Consider the following 15,027-nt stretch of genomic DNA (forward strand, 5'->3'; position numbering starts at 1 on the left):
CATATCTGAAGAGACTACACAAGACAAGTTTATGCAAACTTATTATTCAATCCTTTTTAATTTTGGTATAATTCTGAAGAGTCAAAGCAACCGCCTGCTCCAGGTCAACACATCCTTTTGAGGTTCAGGCCCCACAATTGAATACAGTCAGGCCCCACCCAGAAGACTAAAGCTCTCTGCAACTGAAACATAACTTCCTCACTTTTGAACACCGACGTCTTGATGTAAAGGCAAACGTTCCATGGACCAAGCTTTTACTGACACATGCAGGTGGACTCCATTTCTTGCATCCTCCACAGTTCCTGGTCTCTCACCATTAAGGACATTGTCCCTGTGTTTGCATGGGTTTCGCCCCCCACAACCCAAAGATGTGCAGATTAGGTGAATTGGCTATTAAGTGCCCCTTAATTAGAACAAATTAATTGGGCACTCTATATATTTTTTTTATAGTTAGAGAAGAGTTCAATTATTCGTTACCATTTGTACGATAGTTATTCAGTTATCTTTCCACATGTTCATTCTGTCAATAAACTATATTACTACTCAAAGAACTAGATGTCCTGTGTGTATCATTACCATGGCCACAACACAGAACATAATATTACCTACAATTCTGTGCACATTATTTTATGTTTAAATTCATGCAGAACTCATCACACAGTTAGGGGGCATGGGATACAGGGAAATTTGGCTGTCTGGATACAAAATTTCCTGGCCGAAAGACGACAACGAGTGGCAGTGGATGGAAAGTATTCCGCCTGGAGGTCGGTGACCAGTGGTGTCCCGCAAGGATCTGTTCTGGGACCTCTGCTCTTTGTGGTTTTTATAAATGACTTGGATCAGGAAGTGGAAGGGTGGATTAAAAAGTTTGCCGATGACACAAAGGTTAGTGGAGTTGTAGATAGTGTTGAGGGTTGTTGCAGGTTACCAACAGGACATTGACAGGATGCAGAGCTGGGCTGAGAAGTGGCAGATAGAGTTCAACCTTGACAAATGTGAAGTGATTCATTTTGGAAGGTCGAATTTGAATGCTGAATACAGGGTTAAAGGCAGGATTCTTGGAAGTGTGGAGGAACAGAGGGATCTTGGGGTCCATGTACATAGATACCTCAAAGTTGCCAGCCAGGTCGTTAGGGTTGTTAAGAAGGCGAGTGTGTTGGGACTTCCGGTTGCGGCTATGACCAGCTAAGTCGCACGTTTGGCTGCTCCTGCTACAAAGGTGTTTTCGGGCCGATTGGAGGGCCCCAACGGCGCTGTAAGGACAAATCCCGGTGGGGGAAGGCTCCCTGAAGAGAACCAGACCAACTTTATGGTCGGTACCCGGAGTGGGGTGGTAAAGAAAGCAACAGCAGCTCCCAAAAAAAAGCGGGGGAAGAAGACCAAAATGGCGGCCGGTGGCGCACCCGAGGAATGGAGGAAATGGGCGGAGGAGCAGCAGGCCGCTCTCCTGCGCTTCTTTACGGAGCTGAAAATGGAGCTCTTGGAGTCAATGAATGCGACGACCACCAGGCTGATGGGAGCCCAGGCGACCCAAGAGGCGTCGATTCGGGAGCTGCAACAGGAGATGACTGTGAGGGAGGAGGAGGCCACGGTCCTCGTGGGAAAGGTAGAGGTGCACGAGGCACTCCACCTGAAATGGCAGAGCCGTTTTGAGGAGCTGGATACCCGAATGAGGCGGAAGAACCTGAGGATCTTGGGCCTGGCAGAAGGCCTGGAGGGGTCAGACCTCCCGGGATATGTAGCAGAAATGCTGAGCTCCCTGATGGGGGCAGGGGCCGTCCCTTCGCCCCTGGAGCTGGAAGAGGCCTACAGGGTCATGGCTAGGAGGCCAAGAGCAAATGAGCCCCCGAGGGCGGTGCTGGTGCGGTTCCAGCGACTCAGCGACCGTGAGAGAGTGCTGGAGTGGGCCAAGAGGGAAAGGAGCAGCAAGTGGGGGAATTCGACGGTGAGGGTCTACCAGGACTGGAGTGCGGAGGTGGCAAAGCGGCGGGCCCGGTACAACCGGACGAAGGCGGTGCTACATGCAAAACGGATCAGGTTCGGAATGCTGCAGCCAGCGCGCTTGTGGGTCACCTACAGGAACCAACACCACTATTTTGAGTCCCCAGAGGAGGCGTGGGCCTTTGTACAGGAAGAGAAACTGGACTCGAATTAGACCCAGGGGATACTTGGCGGCCGTAGCCGCTCGGGTACTTTCAGCTGAATTCTTTGTTTGGATTTTGAACTCTTGCTGTGGTTTTTCTTCTGATGTTTTTTCCCCCTTTGCCAACTTCCCTTAGTTATTGTTATTGTGGTTATTCATGGTTATTTATGGTTATTTATGCTGTTTGGTAGAGGGCGACTGTTAAGTACATTGTTATTTGTTATTTATCTGTTATTTATAATGTTAAGTTGGGGAGGTGGGACGGGGGGGGAGAGCAGATCGGGGATATGGGCTCCTAGGGGGGGTTCTTTTACAGGCATGGACGGGGACGGGGGTGGAACTGAAGATGGTGGGGTGGGGTGTGGCAGGGCGAAAGCGCGGGCTTTCCTCTGTTTTCCCGCGCGCGGGGCAGAGGAGGGGGGAGGGGAGGAGTGCGGGGCGTGGCTAGCAATGGCGACCTTTCCCGCGCTGGAGCGGGGCCAGGAGGAGTGGCAAGGGGGGGGAGGCCCCCCCCCGAGCCGGGGGGAGTCGGAGTGTGGCAGGAGCAGCCGGGTCAGCGTGAACCAGCTGACTTACGGGAGTACGATGGAGGGTACATCGCGGCTAGGAGGGGTCCTAGCCCGGGGGGGGGGGGGGGGGGGGGGGGGGGGAGGGGGGTTAGGGAGGGACACCGGGTTGCTGCTGAAAAGACCAGAAACGGGAAGTGGAGGACTGGAGAGGTGGGGGGAGGGGGACATCGTCATGGGGAGCGGGTCAGAAGGGGAGGGTCGACCCGGGGCGAGCAGGGAACAGGACATGGCTAATCGGCAGGGGAAGGGGGCGGGTCGTCCCGCGACCCGGCTGATCACTTGGAACGTGAGGGGGTTGAATGGGCCGGTCAAGAGATCAAGGGTATTCTCGCACCTGAAGGGACTGAAGGCTGATGTAGCAATGTTACAGGAGACCCATTTGAAGGTAGTGGACCAGGTTCGCCTGAGAAGGGGGTGGGTGGGACAGGTGTTCCACTCTGGATTGGACGCAAAGAACCGGGGGGTGGCGATTCTGGTGGGAAAGAGGGTGTCGTTCGTGGCGGAGGAGGTGGTGGCGGATAAGGAGGGTAGGTATGTGATGGTGAAGGGTAAGCTGCAGGGGGAGAAAGTGGTGATGGTCAACGTATATGCCCCGAACTGGGATGACGCGGGTTTTATGAGGCGCCTATTGGGCCTCATTCCGGGACTGGAGGCAGGGGGCTTGATCATGGGGGGGGACTTTAACACAGTGCTGGACCCCGGGCTAGACAGATCGAGCTCAAGGACCAATAGGAGGCCGGCAGCGGCAGAAGTGCTGAGGGGGTACATGGAGCAGATGGGAGGAGTAGACCCATGGAGGTTTGGTAGGCCGAGGGCGAGGGAGTATTCCTTTTTCTCCCACGTCCATAGAGTGTACTCCAGAATCGATTTCTTCGTGTTGAGCAGGGGGCTGATCCCGAGGGTACGGGAAGCTGAGTACTCGGCCATTGCGATCTCTGATCATGCACCGCATTGGGTGGATGTGGAAATGGGGGAGGCGCGGGACCAGCGCCCGCTGTGGCGGCTGGATGTGGGGCTGTTAGCGGACGACGAGGTGTGTAAAAGGGTCCGGAAGAGCATTGAGAGCTATCTGGACTTGAATGACACGGGTGAGGTGCAGGTGGGGATGGTCTGGGAGGCCCTGAAGGCAGTGATCAGGGGAGAGCTGATCTCCATAAGGGCGCACAGAGAAAGAAAGGAGAGGCAGGAGAGGGAGAGGCTGGTGGGGGAGCTATTGGAAGTGGATAGGAGATATGCGGAGGCACCAGAGGAGGGGCTGCTGGGAGAACGGCGCAGCCTGCAGGTCAAGTTCGACCTGCTGACCACCAGGAAGGCAGAGACGCAGTGGAGAAGGGCACAGGGCGCGGTCTATGAGTATGGGGGAAAAGGCGAGCAGGATGCTGGCACACCAGCTTCGCAAACGAGATGCGGCTAGGGAGATTGGGGGAGTGAAGGAGAGGGGCGGGAAGGTAGTGCAGAAGGGGCAAGAAGTGAACGGGGTCTTCAGGGATTTTTACAAGGAGTTGTATCGGTCTGAGCCGCCGACGAGGAGAGGGGGAATGGAGGACTTCCTAAACAAATTGAGGTTCCCAAGGGTCCAGGAGGGGCTGGTAGAAGGGCTGGGGGCGCCAATAGGGCTAGAGGAGCTAGTCAAGGGAATAGGTCAGATGCAAGCGGGGAAGGCGCCGGAGCCAGATGGGTTCCCGGTGGAATTCTATAAGAAAAATGTGGACTTGGTGGGACCGGTACTGGTACGAGCCTTTAATGAGGCGTGAGAGGGGGGGGTTCTGCCCCCGACAATGTCGCAGGCTCTGATCTCCCTGATATTGAAGCGGGATAAAGACCCCGTGCAGTGCGGGTCCTACAGGCCTATCTCGCTTCTGAACGTGGATGCCAAGTTGCTGGCAAAGATCCTGGCAGCTAGAATAGAGGATTGTGTGCCAGGGGTAATCCATGAGGACCAGACGGGGTTCGTGAAGGGGCGGCAGCTCAACACGAACGTGCGGAGACTGCTGAATGTAATTATGATGCCGGCAGTGGAGGGGGAGGCTGAGATAGTGGTAGCGCTGGACGCGGAGAAGGCATTCGATAGGGTGGAGTGGGAGTACCTGTGGGAGACGTTGGAACGGTTTGGGTTTGGGGAAGGGTTTATTAAGTGGGTGAAGTTGCTCTACTCGGCCCCGACGGAGAGTGTAGTGACAAACGGGAGGAGGTCGGAGTATTTCGGGCTCCACCGAGGGACCAGGCAGGGATGTCCCCTATCCCCCCTACTTTTCGCACTGGCGATTGAACCGTTGGCGATGGCACTGAGGGGTTCAGGGGGGTGGAGAGGACTGACTAGGGGAGGGGAGGAACATCGAGTATCGCTGTATGCGGATGATCTACTGCTGTACGTGGCAGACCCAGAAGGGGGAATGCCGGAGATAATGGAACTATTAGCAGAGTTTGGGGACTTTTCGGGGTACAAACTAAATTTGGGCAAAAGCGAGGTTTTTGTGATACACCCGGGGGACCAGGGAGAGGGTATTGGGAGACTCCCCTTCAAGCGAGCAGGAAAGAGCTTTAGGTACTTAGGGGTGCAGGTGGCAAGGAACTGGGGGACCCTCCACAAGTTGAACTTTTCCAGGCTGGTGGAACAGATGGAGGAGGAATTTAAGAGGTGGGACATGGTACCGTTGTCGCTGGCGGGGAGGGTGCAGTCAATCAAAATGACGGTCCTCCCAAGGTTCTTGTTTTTATTTCAGTGCTTGCCCATCTTCCTCCCTAGGGCCTTCTTCAAAAAGGTGACGAGTAGCATCATGAGCTACGTGTGGGCACATGGCACCCCAAGGGTGAGGAGGGTCTTTTTGGAGCGGAGTAGGGACAGTGGAGGGCTGGCACTGCCCAATCTCTCGGGGTACTACTGGGCGGCAAATGTGTCAATGGTGCGCAAGTGGATGATGGAAGGGGAGGGGGCAGCTTGGAAACGAATGGAGAGGGCGTCCTGTGGCAACACAAGCCTGGGGGCCCTAGTAACGGCACCATGGCCGCTCCCCCCCACGAGGTACACCACGAGCCCGGTGGTGGCGGCCACCCTCAAGATATGGGGGCAGTGGAGGCGACATGGGGGGAAATGGGAGGTCTGTTGGCGGCGCCAATAAGAGGGAACCATAGATTCATCCCGGGGAACATCGACGGGGGATTTCAGAGCTGGTACAGGGTGGGCATACGGCAGCTGAAGGACCTGTTTATAGAGGGGAGGTTTGCGAGCCTGGGAGGGCTGGAGGAGAAGTTTGAGCTCCCCCCGGGAAACATGTTCAGATATTTACAAGTGAAGGCATTTGCTAGGCGGCAGGTGGAGGGGTTTCCCCTGCTCCCCAGTAAGGGGGCGAGTGATAGGGTGCTCTCGGGGGTCTGGGTCGGAGGGGGGAAGATATCAGACATCTACAAGATAATGCAGGAGGCGGAAGCAGCATCAGGGGAGGAGCTGAAAGCCAAGTGGGAAGGGGAGCTGGGAGAGCAGATAGAAGACGGGACGTGGGCGGATGCACTGGAGAAGGTCAACTCTTCCTCCTCGTGTGCGAGACTGAGCCTCATTCAATTTAAGGTGCTGCATAGAGCTCACATGACGGGGACAAGGATGAGCCGGTTCTTTGGGGGTGAGGACAGGTGTGTCAGATGTCTGGGAAGCCCAGCGAACCATGTGCATATGTTCTGGGCATGTCCGGTGCTGGAAGGGTTCTGGAAGGGGGTGGCAAGGACGGTGTCGAAGGTGGTGGGGTCCAGGGTCAAACCAGGATGGGGGCTTGCGATCTTTGGGGTCGGGGTAGAACCGGGGGTACAGGAGGCTAGGGAGGCCGGAATACTGGCCTTTGCGTCCCTAGTGGCTCGACGAAGGATATTAATTCAATGGAAGGACGCGAGGCCTCCAAGCGTTGAAACTTGGATTAACGATATGGCTAGCTATATTCAGCTAGAAAGGATCAAATTTGCCCTGAGAGGGTCGGTACAGGGATTCGCCAGGCGGTGGCAACCTTTCCTTGACTTTTTAGATCAGAGATAGACGTTCGGGGTCGTGGCAGCAGCAACCCGGGGGGGGGGGGGGGGGGGGGGGGGGAGGGAGGGGGGGGGGAGGGGAGGGGGGGGCAGCAAGGGTCGTGGGGGGACATGCACGACTGTAACGCGGGCAAGTCTGCTCGCTGCTCATGTCTGAAACTGTAGGCTGCCTTGTTTGTTAAGGTTGCCTGGGGGGGGGGGGGGGGGGGGGGGAGGACTGGTGCGCGCGAGAGGGCGGGCGAGGGAGGGACATTTGCCTAGAGGGATTGTGTTGTAAATAATTTAAAAATTAGTAGGGGTAAATGTTTGTATGGAAAAACTCTTTCAATAAAAATAATTTAAAAAAAAAAAAGAAGGCGAGTGTGTTGGCTTTCATTAACAGGGGGATTGAGTTTAAGAGCCGCGAGGTTTTGCTGCAGCTTTATAAAACCCTAGTTAGACCACACTTGGAATATTGTGTCCAGTTCTGGTCGCCTCATTATAGGAAGGATGTGGATGCTTTGGAGAGGGTACAGGGGAGATTTACCAGGATGCTACCTGGACTGGAGGGAACTTCTTATGAAGAAAGATTGAGGGAGCTAGAGCTTCTCCCACTGGAGCGAAGAAGGGAGAGAGGTGAACAAGGTGATGAGAGGCATGGATAAGAGTGGATAGCCAGAGACTTTTCCCCAGGGTAGAAATGGCTGTCATGAGGGGACATAATTTTAAGGTGATTGGAGGAAGGTAAAGAGGTGATGTCAGAGGTAGGTTCTTTATACAGAGAGTGGTGGGTGTCTGGGATGCACTGCCAGCAGAGGTGGTGGAGTTAGAGTCATTAGGGACATTTAAGCGACTCTTAGACAGGCACATGGACAGCAGTAAATTGAAGGGGTGTGGGCTAGGTTGATCTTAGATAGGATAAATGGTCGGCACAACATCGTGGGCTGTAGGGCCTGTACTGTGCTGTGCTGTTCTATGTTCTTCTACACCATGCTTGCAACCTCAAGTCATTCAAATAATACTTGAATATCTTAGAAATCACTAAATCATGACTTAGTCATCTGGACTTCACCGATTCATCACATAAATCCTAATTACCATTGGTAATTCCTGGAGATTTGGCTACTGTAAACATCATTATTTTCTCCTGCGTTGTTCTATAAAATCCAGTAAGCTCCATCCCTCGATGTATTTTCAGGTTCCCCTCTGCCGCAGCTGTTTTAACTATGAAAGCTCTTTAACTATGAAATCACATTTAACAAGTTTACCATTTTGTTGCCGTCCATGATAGTGCTGCCTCCATTATATTTTAATGGACCTATATTCTCCTATAGCAGTACCTCAATAAAATCTTCTGCTTTTGATATCCTATTATGACCCCAGATCAGACCCCAACAGTGGCTAGGATACTGGACAGAAACCCCAATATTTTATTTTTGGCTTTGCAAGACTGAGGAAAGGAGACTTCACTCCAGGAGTGATCTCATGACGAAATAAGGAATATTAAAACAGTTTTTAAAAAAATCTTTAACAACACACCACTTAAACAATGCTACTCAATAAACTGAGTACACTACGATTAACTTCTATCTTTATTCCCACTCAAACAACAAGAAAAAAAACATCTTTGCTCTCAATCCACTGAAATCCCATTAGCACATTGGACTACATGCTTTACAGACATGCTTTTTTGAGGAAGACAGATCTTTTGACGATGCTTTAAAGTAAAGCTCTGAATCCTGTCAGAACCATGCAGAAGCTCTGGCTCTATTTCTTCAGATGCTGTTTCAGCTAGTTTGTTCACCTTTCCAACACACTGCTCCTCTATCTGCAGGCACAATTTTTTAACTGAACTGCGGAGAGCAAACTGCTTTACCTCTGTTCAAAGTGTTATCTCGAACTCTACTGAACTGCTTTCTGAAAAATGCCTGATAGCTTCGCTCCACCCAATAATGACACCATTTCACCAAGCTGAAACCTAATTAACTCCATTAGGAATCCCCTTAATCCAAACAAAACTGCATTAGCCCTAGCATTTTATGATTGCTTAATTGCACCCTTGGCTCCCAAAACCTTTATTGTCTTTCAAACCAAGATTTTTAAAAAACATGCTTGCAGCAGTCAAACACAGTAACCCAGGCGTTTAACCCCTACTGCACCAAGTAACTATAATACAATATAGCTGAAATTCCTACATTCATCATCATCCCTTGCAGGATTTCTTTTTCTAGTTTCCCATCTCTACTTCCTTTCTATCCCCATCACTTTCTCTCACTCCCAATCCATTCAATTCTGGTTTTCCATTGGATTTGTGCATCTTTTAAACTTGACTGCTTTCTACACAAGAGGAGAATGTTCTTTTAGGCCCATGTAATCACTTTACATTGCATCCACTACTTGACCCCTCAACAGGTCTGCTCCTTTTATGGTAAATTCATTCCTCAGCCAAAGTTTGCCTTGCTTAACTTTAAAACTAGTTTGGGACATCCTTTTCTCACTCTCAAACTGTATATGAACCTCAACAATTCTATAGTTACTATTTGCATTACGCTTTCTGACCATCACATCGTTACATGATTTAGGCTCGCTAATCATCACTAAATATAGTCTGGTCTTTTCCCTGGACAGTTCTAAGACATGGTGTCCTAGATAACTATCCCGAATACATTATAGAAATGCTTTGCCTTTCAGTACTAGAGTTGCTTTTTTCTCAGTCGGTGAGAAAATTTAAATCTTAAATAAAAACAAACTTGTGCATCAGTTGTAGATGTATTCTTGCAAGGCGGAGGACATTGGTAACACTATTTATTGCCCATCCCTAGGTCATTACTTAAGAGTCGGTCGATGCAGAATTGCCAGGCCACAGTGATTACCTTTTTCATTTTTCATGAAATGTGGGTATATCTGACAAGGCCAGTATTGTTGCCCATCCCTAATTTCCCTTCAGTGGAGTAGGTTGGTTTAGAGGGCAGTTGAGATTTCAGCCACATCGCTGTGGGTCTGGAGCCACATGTAGGCCAGACCAGGCAAGGATGGTAAAATTTCCTTCCCTGAATGATGTTAATGAACTGGTAAGTAACATGCCCTTCACTGCAGCACAATTGTAAACTAGTGGGCTTTCAAGCACTTTTCATGCTAGCCCAGAAACAAATGGACGTTTTTTTAAAATTAGGTTTTATATTTTTACAACTTGTGTTTCGATCGAATACCATAACCACTGGCTTGCTTTTTAACAAGTGCAACATTTTATTGTTAAATGAAAAGTGCAGCAGAACTTTCAGTATCTGTAAAATATTCCATCACTGAAGTAACCCAAGATGTTATGTCAACCTAGTTTTTGTTCAACTGTTTACATGTCTGGACAATACTGCTTCCTATTTTTCTGGACCTCAAATGTTCTGAAAAATCCCCAAGTCCTCCTTGCAATATTTGCCTCCGACTTCAACTTCTGCCATAATCCACGGCATTGCATTTTACTTTCAAGCCAAACCTTGCTTTTTCACCTTTTTTCCTGTACCTTTCAGAGAAACTCTCAATTGAATGACAAAAGTAATGCAAGTTGGATAGTTTTACCAAGTTCATTGTAGCCATGTCTTGTTTTGGCAGAATAAATTCAGGAGCATATTATTACAAGCAATTAAGTGAAATGTAATTTAATTTATGTGCATCTATTCAATATCTCCCCCTGCCAGGATAAAAGTGTTTTAAATTTAAACAGAGAACATATACAGACCATGCTTCACATAGAGGTGCCAGAGTTTCCACTTTAGGCACAATTGGCAATTTGGCCATGGAGAAGTCCCCCCCCCCCCGATCATAGAAATGTATTGCAAGGAAGGAAGCCATTTTGTCCATCATGTCTGTTCCAGCCTACAAGTAGTCATCCAACTTAACCCCACTTTCCAGCTCTTGGCCCTCGTCAGTTGTGGCATTTGAAATGCAGAGCCAAATATTACCACTTCAGGCAGCGAGGTCCAGACCTCCAGCACCCTCTGGATAAAAATATTTTCCCTCTTACCACTTCTAAACCTCTTACCCTGGAGGCCACACCTGGAGTATTGTGTGCAGTTTTGGTCTCCTTCTCGGAGGGAGGATGTTATTGCTCTCGAGGGAGTGCAGCAAAGGTTTACCAGTCTGATTCCAGGGATGGCGGGACTGTCAAACGAGGAGAGATTGACTAGGTTGGGATTGTTCTTGCTGGAATTCAGAAGAATGAGGGGGGATCTCATAGAGACTTATAAAATTTAACGGGACTAGACAGTGTAGATGCAGGGAAGATGTTACCAATGATGGATGTGTCCAGAACCAGGGGTCACAGTCTGAGGATTCAGGGTCAACCATTTCGGACAAATATAAGGAGACATTTCTTCACACAAAGAGTGGCGAGTCTGTGGAATTCATTACCACAGGAAGTAGTTGATGCTAAAACCTTGAATATATTCAAGAGACGGCTAGCTATAATACTTGGGGAGAATGGGATCAAGGCCATGGGGAGAAAGCAGGATTAGGCTATTGAGTTGGATGTTCAGCCATGAAAGTGACAAATGGCGGAGCAGGCTTGAAATGCCGAACGACTTCCTCCTGCTCCTATCTTCTATGTATCTATGTATCCATGTACCCTAAACATAGGTCCCCTGGTTAGGGACCTCAACCACAGGGGTAGGGTCTTCCTATTCACTCCAGCTAGATCCCTCATAATTCAATACATTTGAATTTTATCTCTCCTTAGCCACCTTCATTTCAAAGAAAACAACCTTTGCTCATCCAATCTTCCCTCATTAGCAAAACTTTGTGTGCAAGCACAGCCTTCCTATAGTACTGGGACCAGAACTGCACACATGGATACTCCAACTGTGGCTGGAGTAGTGCTTTATAGAATTATAGCATCACTTCACAGCTCATTTGTTTTATGCATGGGCTAATCAAGGCAAGTATCCCATTTAGCTTCTTAACTATCCCATCTACCTGTTCAGCCACCTTCAGGTTTCTGTGGCCATGTATTCAAGGTTCCTCTGCACCGTACTGTAACATTTAGTGTGAATTCTCTCACTTTGTTGAACTTTTCCCATATACATGACCTCACTTTCCTGGACTGAACTCCATTTTTTCCCGTCTCACCCAGCTCTAGTACATTGATATCTTCCTTTCTTTGTTGCCAATCACAAGGCCAAATTTTGTATTGTCTGCAAACATCTTAAGCCCCTGCAAATCAGTCCACTAATATATATCACACAAAACAAAAGGACCAGTACGGAGGTCTGCAGAGGTCCATGAGAAACACCCTTCCAGTCACAAAACCACCCACAGACCATTAAACTTCGCTTCCTTCAGTTTCCACTCAAAGCATTTCAGCGCATGTCGAATCATTTATGAACCAATGCAATCGGACAGCATTTAGAATGTTTCTTTTATAAATTGCTTCAACAAATTTCCATTAAAAAAAATCAAAGCTTTTTCATTGTAAATGAAGCATATATAAATGTTGTTTACTTCTCGATATTTATCGAAGATTGCTCTTGAAGATTAAATATTCCTGCTCTTGTTCTCACTTCAGGTCTAAATCCAGACTGCCATTCATCAATTTTTGCTTGAAATGGATTATTTCTTTCTGCTATGACTTTCAAGATCACTTGAATAAGACCACTCATTCAGCTTATAATTCTAAAAATGATTGCATGCCATTGCTTTAGGTGTTTTGAGTAACTTAGCAAATAATTTTTTTTTTTAATTTTAGAGTACCCAATTCATTTTTTCCAATTGAGGGGCAATTTAGTGTGTTCAATCCACCTACCCTTTGGGTTGTGGGGGTGTGGTGAATGTATAATTCACACTGTGTATCACTGTGTCCCTGTGGGCTCCATCTGTGAGCCGTTGCGTGGCTCTGCCCACAGGGGGAGATGAGGAGCATGTACATGGGCTCCGCCCATGGCTTCGCCCATGGCTCCTCCTACAACCGGAAGTAGAAAGTGCTGCGGTCTTGCGAGCCTGCCCTCAGTTCATCTGGTTGCAGGCAGGCTCAGTTGTAAGTCGATTAAAGCCACAGTTTACTTCTACTCGTGTCTTGAGTGAATTGATGGTCGCATCAATTTAATAGACTTGAAAAACTACCATGGAATCAGCCCTCATGATCAACTGGAACTCGATCCATAGGCCGCAGAAGGCAAGGAAATATTTCTGCATTGGCTTCGGTGCTTCAAGGCCTACCTGGCTGCGTCGACTACCTCCGCTGTTACTGAAGAGCAGAAACTCAGCCTTCTACACGCACGGGTGAGCCATCGCATTTCTACTCAACTTGATAGTACCGACTCGTACACCAAATCCCTCGCAATACTCGACCGCCTGTACGTGCGGCCCGTAAATTAAGTTGACACGTGGCATATCTTTACTACCCGCCGCCAGCACCCTGCAGAGTCGCTAGAAAACTACCTGTGTGACCTAAAAGCTCTAGCACGGGAATGTAACTTCCAGGGTGTGACAGCCTCCCAGCACATGGAACTCGCTGTCCGAGTTGTGTATGTTGCAGGGGTCCGGTCCAATTACGTGCGCCAGTGTCTCCTCGAAAAAGGGGCCCAGAACCTGGAAGACACAGTAACGCTAGCAACCTCATTGGAGGTCACTTTTCAAACTTTAAACTCGTTCCCAGCTGATCACGCGACCCCATCGTGGACCCCCAACCAGAGACTACCCCAGGCCTGCGTCGCGCTGCCATCAACCCACCACGGAGCGCCATCGTGCCACTTTTGCGGCCAGCCCCAACACCCACGGCAGCACTGCCCGGCCCACAACACGACCTGCTGTAGCTGCGGACGGAAAGGACACTTTGCAAAGGTGTGCCTGGCTAAAACCAAATCCTTAAACTCGAAGGCTATCCGGAACAATCGCCTCTCCATCTCACAGGCCCGCAGACCCCGCAATGTGGCAGTGTGTCTGCCGACTCCGCCTCCGCACGACATGTGCGACTTATGGGGCCCGCCATCTTGGCAATCCTCCCCTATGCGGCCGGCCATGTGAGAGTCACGGCGGCCGCCATCTTGGGCGCCATCTTCCTCGCCGCCCGCCACGTGCGATCAACGGGGTGGCCATCTTGGACGCCATCTTCCTCGCCGCCCGCCACGCGCGATCCACGGGGGCCGCCACCTTGGCCATCACCCGATATGCAAATCGACGACTACGACCTCTGCAGACAGTCATCACGGGGCCGCTCCAGCACCGCTGATGAAGCCACCGACTACCCGCGACTCAACGCAGTCACTCTGGACCAGTTGCGGCCAAAGCACCTCAGAAGCTCCATGATATCAGTTCAAGTCAACGGATACAAGACACCATGCCTCTTCGGCTCCGGGAGCACCGAGAGCTTCATTCATCCAGACCTGGTAAGACGCTGTTCGCTCCCAATCTTTCCAGCACGGCAAACTATCTCCCTCGTCTCGGGGGTGCACCGTTGCGACACTAACGATACAGGGCGCCAACTGCTCCAACTTTCAATTATATGTCCTCTCAGACCTCTGCGCCCCTCTCCTACTCGGACTCGATTTTCAATGTAACCTCAGGAGCCTAACACTCAGCTTCGGCGGACCCCTGCCCCCTCTCACTATATGCAGTTTAGCAACTCTAAAAATCGACCCCCCTCCACTCTTCGCTAACCTCACCGCTAACTGCAAACCCGTGGCCACTCGCAGCAGGCGGTATAGCCTGCAGGACAGGGTATTTATTAGAGCCGAAGTCCAGCGGCTCTTACGTGAGGGAGTCATAGAGGCCAGTAATAGCCCCTGGAGAGCTCAGGTGGTGGTCGTCAAGACCGGGGAAAAGTTCCCGATGGTGGTTGATTACAGCCAGACCATTAACCGGTTCACGCACCTCGATGCGTACCCCCTCCCCCGAATTGCAGACACGGTCAACCAGATCGCCCAGTACCGCATATTCTCCACGGTGGATCTGAAGTCTGCATACCACCAGCTCCCAATCCGCCCGGAGAACTGCTACTACACGGCGTTCGAGGCAGACGGCCGCCTCTTGCATCTCCTCCGGGTCCCCTTTGGCGTCACAAATGGGGTCTCGGTGTTCCAACGAGCAATGGACCGAATGGTGGACCAATACGGGCTGCGGGCCACGTTTCCGTACTTGGATAACGTCACCATCTGCGGCCATGACCAGCAGGACCACGACGCCAACCTCCACCGATTTCTCCAAACCGCCCAAAAACCTAACCTCAATTATAAAAAGGCGAAATGCGTTTTCCACACAACCAGGCTAGCCATCCTCGGCTATGTCATGGAAAACGGGGTCCTAGGGCCCGACCCTGACCGTATGCTCTTACAACTC

The 15,027-nt window shown here is 50.3% G+C and overlaps 1 protein-coding gene across 2 annotated transcripts in view; it reads right to left on the reverse strand.

The window, feature by feature from the left end:
- fmn2b (formin 2b) overlaps positions 1 to 15,027 on the reverse strand; it is a 499,858-nt gene that overhangs the window by 298,398 nt on the left and 186,433 nt on the right. The gene's annotated exons all lie outside the window — the stretch shown is intronic.

This window comes from Scyliorhinus canicula, chromosome 1 (assembly GCF_902713615.1).
Source record: "Scyliorhinus canicula chromosome 1, sScyCan1.1, whole genome shotgun sequence".
In the NCBI taxonomy this organism is placed as follows: domain Eukaryota; kingdom Metazoa; phylum Chordata; class Chondrichthyes; order Carcharhiniformes; family Scyliorhinidae; genus Scyliorhinus; species Scyliorhinus canicula.